Raw genomic sequence first — 6,000 nt, forward strand, 5'->3', positions numbered from 1 at the left:
GCTGGTGAGCAGCCCAGCCGGGGCGTCACTGGACCTGTTGTTGTGAACAGAGCAGGGCTGGTGGGTGATGTGATGGTTGGAGACTGTCTTGGGTACAACCATCACAAAATTATAAGAGTTTTCAATTCCTGAAGAAGTAAGATGAGAGTCAACAGAACCTTGGGTCAGGAGGGCAGACTTTGGGCTGTTCAGAAGCCTGGTTTACAAAGTCCCTTGGGAAACAGTCCTGAAAGGCAGAGGAGTCCAGGAAGGCTGGACATCCTTCAAGAAGGAAGTTCTAAAGGCACAGGAGCAGACTGTCTCCCTGTACTGAAAGACAACCCAGCAAGGAAGAACCCCAACATACCTGAACAGAGAGCTCAGACTGGAACTCAGGGTAAAGTAGAGACCTTTAGAAAAAAAGGCAGATGACTCAGAAGAACTACAAGGATATTATGAGGTTACACAGGGAGAAAATTAGAAGGGTGAGAGCCTAGCTAGAACCTTATTTGGCTACTGCCATAAAATACAATAAAAATGTTCCTCTAAATACATCATCAGTAAAAGGAGGGCTAAGGAGAATCTCCATCCTATGTTGGATGTGGGGGGAAGCAGTGACAAAGGATGAGGAAAAGGCTGAGGTACTTAAGACCAGTTGTTCTCAGGATACCCAGACCCCTGAGCTGAGAGACAAGGACCGGGAACAGAATGATGCCCCCATAATCCAAGGGTAAATGGTCAGCAACCTGCTACACTCTCAGATACACAAAATCTGTGGTCCTGGGTGGGATCCACCAGGGTGTACTGAGGGAGCTGGCAGAAGGACTCACAGGGCCACTTCTCCTCATTTATCTGCAGTCCTGACTAACCAGGGAGGTCCCGGCTGACTGGAGGTTGACAGCTGTGACATCCATCTATAAGGAGGGCTGGAAGAAGGATCTACAGGCCTGCCAGCCTGACCTCAGTGGCAGGAAAAGTCAAGGAGCAGATTACCTCCAGTGCTATTTTGCAGCATGTACAGGACAACCAAGCCATGAGGCCCAGCCAGAAGGGGTTTGTGAAAGGCAGGTCCTGTCTGACCAACCTGACCTCCTTTTATTAAAAGGTGACCCACACAGTGGATGAGGGGAAAGTCTATGAATTAATAATTAGGAAAAAAATAAGGTATAATTATACATATGCCTTGCAACAGGATTGTCTTAGATAATGTTTTGCAGCCCCTTTCAGTGTCACAAATGAAATCCCCACTGCAAGCATCCATTTTTCTTGCCATTCGTATCACTTTGAGGAAACAAAAGGGTTGGATGACTGTAATCTCCAGATTCATCTAAATTGTGGTGGTGGTATCTCACTGCTTGTTTGTTCTTCATGTGAAACTAACTTAGTTCTTGGGAGACAAGATGTCAGCCCCCATAATCTCACACTGTTGTTTGAAACCAAACTCCAGAAGCTGCTGTCTGAAAGGGCCCAAAGGCGAAGGTAAGAGAGTATGGGGAGTTCATGCTACTGGGGAGCAACACAGGCTACTAAACAGAATATTCCAGTGCTGCTTATGGTGCCCTGAAGTTGCCCATCTGACCTTCAGCTGCTGCTCCAGAAGGATACAGATCTCAGAATAGAGGCTTTGTCATATTTGTAAACCGTGTGCAGATATTTGCAGATCTCCAACCAACAGTGTCTCTCCTTGAGAGTTACGGTTGGGAACCCAAACTTCTCTCGCAGTGTTTGTAGCGTTTGGGGGCGTCACGTGAGACCAGTGATCTGCAGACTGAAAGTCCATCATCTTCACCAGTTCTGAACACAAAATTACGAGTGCTACAGGGTAGTGTGAGAGACAGAGGAAGAAAATGAACATTGTTGTGTTTCTGGGTCCCGCACTTTAGTGAAAGCAGTTATAAAGCAGGAGCAGCAAGATAATAAGTGAAATAAATGTCTGTATTGCTGATAAATACTACTATATAGCCAAAGGAGAAATTGATTTTGCCACCAGGAGATCGATTTTTTTTCCCACATACATGGTTACGTTTCAAGAAGTAGAATATTGTACTGTTATATGCAGTTTATGTCACAGTTAAAAGCAAGAGTGAGACTCAGCACTGGTGTCAAGTATTACATATGACTGGAGAAAGGCTGGGATTTTTAATATTTCATTCACATTTATTTCTATTTTATCTCTAGACACTATCCAAGGTGTGACACCTTTCAACATTTCCTAAGAAATTTGTGAGTATGCTGCTCACAGTCTGAATAAAATTCAGAGCATGAGCCAGTGAGATTAGATGATATGGAGGTAAGTCAATGACCTATAAATCTCACCATCCTGTAAGAGCCTAGAGTGATGTAAATGTGTAACAGTGAGAGGACATAAGGGCTGCCCTTCTCAGAAGACAAAGCTACTGCAGGAATTTTTCCACTGGGTAAGCAGCTAACCATTTCACTCTGGCACACATTGAATGAGACTCCTTTCACATAAGTAGAGGTCAGCTGGCAGCTGATGTCCTCAGGCAACCCCTGGGGACCTCCTAATGGGTGATGGGGGGAAATGCACTTTCAGGGCATTAGCATCTGCTTTGGACATTTATGTTGGTTAAGAAGTCTCATCCCAGAAATGTGTCTTTTTGCTCTCTGTTCATAGAGGGGGAAACAATCCCCAAATATACTTTTGGGAAGGTAGAACCTCAGCTGTGCCGGAGAATGATGGGGCAGCAGTTCACTTTTGAAAAGACTGTGCTTGAAACGGATTTAAGGCTTCCAAGGGGATAGATCTAGAAACATTTGAAGATGCATCAAAGGTCAGAGGGGGAGATTTAAGGACTGAGAGAAGATCTGGGGACCCTCTGTACAAAGCTGATGATAAAAGTCACTGTAATGAGTGAGAAGAAATAGGAAATAGCCGGGGGAGGGGGTTGGGGTGGCTTGTGAGCATCAGAGACCCAAAGAGAGACCCACTGCAAAGGGTAAGCATGGATGTGAAGATCTTCAGAAAAATCTGCTTAGCTGTGCCTTCCTCTGGATCTGCTCCAACAGGTCCAAATCCTTCTTATGTTGGGGACCCCAGAACTGGATGCAGTTCTGCAGGTGTGGTCTCATTAGAGTGGGGAGGTGGAATCATATCCTTTGACCTGCTGGCCACACTGCTTTGATGCAGCCCAGGATATGGATGGCTTTGTGGGCACATTGCTGCCTCATGTTGAGCTTCTCATCCGTCAGCCACCCCCAAGTCCCTCTCCTCAGGGCTTGTTTTCATCCATTCTCTGCCCAACCTGTGTTTGTGCTTGGGGTTGCCCCAGTCCAGGTGTGGAACCTTACACCTGGCCTTGTTGAACTTCCACAAAATAAACACCGCCAATACAGCATGACTTTGGTAAGACTTTAATGCTGCAGAGCCCAGGTATGGTCCCAGGGAGCACTGGGGTTTGTGTGTGTGTGTGCTTGTGCCTGCATGCCCCTGTGTGCAAACATCTGATGTCTGTCAAAATGCCACTGCTGGCCACTTATGTACAGTTTGCATTGATCCCTACATGATGGACACACATGCTTTGGATTTGTAGACAGATAGAGCCCAGCTATGCATCTGCTTTTGTTTTGAGGGGGTTTTTAATGCAAGGCCTTCTTTGGCTTGTGTTGTGCTTACACAAGCACTTCATTTCTGTGGCTATCCATGATCTGGAAGATACCCTTGTTGTCCTGCGTTAATTGGGTTTATATTGTATTTCATTTTTGTATTGGGTTTTGTAATGTTTCTTCTGTTCCCTTGGAAAATGTATCCCGAAGTTTGTCCCTGCTCTGCCCCGCCTATCCTCCCACACGGGAATGTAACCCAGCTCTGTTCCAGTCCCGCCTTGTCCTTGATCGGGCAGTGGCTTGTCCCTGCCTCTGGCCCCTTCCCCCTGGGAAAAAGTCCTGGGAGGAGCGGAGAGGAGCTCTCTCTGGCACCGGGACAGGGACAGGGACAGGGACAGGGACTGGACTGGGTTCGGGACTCTGCAGGGGCCGGATAAAGCTGTGATCCCCCCCGGACAAAGAGCAGACTCTTTCCTTTTGCCATCGATAGACGCCTGCTCTCTCTAAACAAGAAAGTTTGTGGCCTCTGGGTAGCTTTAAAGCCCTGGGAAGGAAGATTCCTTCTGAAGTGGTTTCTCTCTCAAGCTAGCTGAAACGGAGCATGGGCTCCAAGGGAGAGAGAGAGCCACTACATACCCTTGCCTGCGCCAAGCCTGCTGCTCTCCATGCAAAGGAGACATGAATAGATGGATTATATGGGAGCTACGGCCACCCTGCTACCCCAGTAGTGAGTCATATGGTGACCAAGACTTTGGGTTGTGGACTCATCCCTGACCATCTAAATTGCACAACCCTAAGCTAATTCAGCTTTATATTTATGAGAATTAAGTGGCAAATAAATGAATTGTAGGTTATGTAAGGTTTAGATAAACAACCATAGGATGTTTCATCTTCTATTTGGATCAACTGGGCAGCTAGCTCAGCAGAACATGAGCTGAATTTAAACTTCTAGGTCTGAGACAGGCTTGTCTTTTCCAGATTTTCTTTCAAAGATGCATCTTTATTTATAAACTCCAACTAGGATTTATCAGGCAACATTGTTTGTGCTACATCTGAATCTATTTAAATAAATCACTAAACAGAATAACTATCTGAAGGAATTAATCTGTGGGAAATATGTATTTCTGGTACTCATGGGCAAAATATTCTTTTTGACTCATAATTGTCCCAGACATGGGAAATATAGGCACTAGCAGAGGCTGATTCATTTCCTGAAACACCTACTTAAATTAAACCTAGACGTATTAGTCTGTCTTTTTATTTCTATATACTACAAAGGAAGTAAACTAAGGAAATCTAAAGCAGATTAATTGTATCTGTAGGCTCTAATTTATCTGCTATGATACCTTGATCACTGGATGAACTGAAGCTTAGTGACTTCTGTAACTGAGAAATCTGCCTGGCTCCTCTCCCTCTGCCAATATCATCCCATGACCAAAACAGTGAAGATTTACTTTAAAAGAAGTTTCTGGAAGAGTTCAAGCAGGGCCAACTAGACCCACATCCTCTCTCTGATAGAGTCCTGAGTGGCTTCTTGTAAATATATGTATATATTTTTATATGTGCAGGATAGCATGTCTGTCTAAATATATATATATGTATTTATATATATGACGATCTGTCTCCTAGCTGCCAATCATTTTTAGGTCAAGGACTTCTTGACCAAATTTAGCACCTTGGAATTTAAAGGGCTTTTCATGGACTTTTTTCTTCTTTGAATTTATTCAGCTGCTCCTTGAATTTAAATATTAACTTCTAGTATCATTCAGCTTAACAACGGTGAAGTTTTCATGAATACAACAGGAAACTACAGCTTTTTGATTGCTTCAAGTTGGACACCTTCTAGGTTCCCTGAAGCACACCAAGTTGTTAAATTTGGAGAGATACTGAAGTCCCTGCTGTCTTCATGCAACTCCTGATTTTGTGATTCTCTGTATTTTTTATCTCTCTCCCCTCTGGCCATAGCGGGTGCAAGAGCATAGAACTGTTCAGTAAGTGTCCATGTCTTTGATTATCCTGGTTGAGCTTGCCTGCCACATTTCTCATTCTGCTACATCTTTCTTTGGAGATGAGGTGACCACAGCTGTCCACAGTACTCAATAAACCAAGGATTAATTTGAGGTGAATATGAGTGGTGTTTTACATGTTGTTTACTTGCATTTTCATACTATTTCCTAGAATTCAGTTTTGGATTTTTCTGAGTAGTTCTGAGCACAAATCTGACACGTCCATAAAATTATATATTCCAGTGGCAAGATCTCATTTCCAAGTATCAGTAGTCAACTCAGAACTCAGCACAGTGTACGGGAAGTCAAAATTGGGTTTTTTCCTCCCCAGGTGCCTCACTTTAAATTTATCTACGCTGAATTTCATTTGTCATTTTATTGCCGTCACTCTATGTCATCAGGGTCTTCTGCAATTCACACTCAGCCCTTGTCTTTAGTACCCTGAATAATT

The sequence above is a fragment of the Hirundo rustica genome, chromosome 2, assembly GCF_015227805.2.
Source record: "Hirundo rustica isolate bHirRus1 chromosome 2, bHirRus1.pri.v3, whole genome shotgun sequence".
Lineage (NCBI taxonomy): Eukaryota > Metazoa > Chordata > Aves > Passeriformes > Hirundinidae > Hirundo > Hirundo rustica.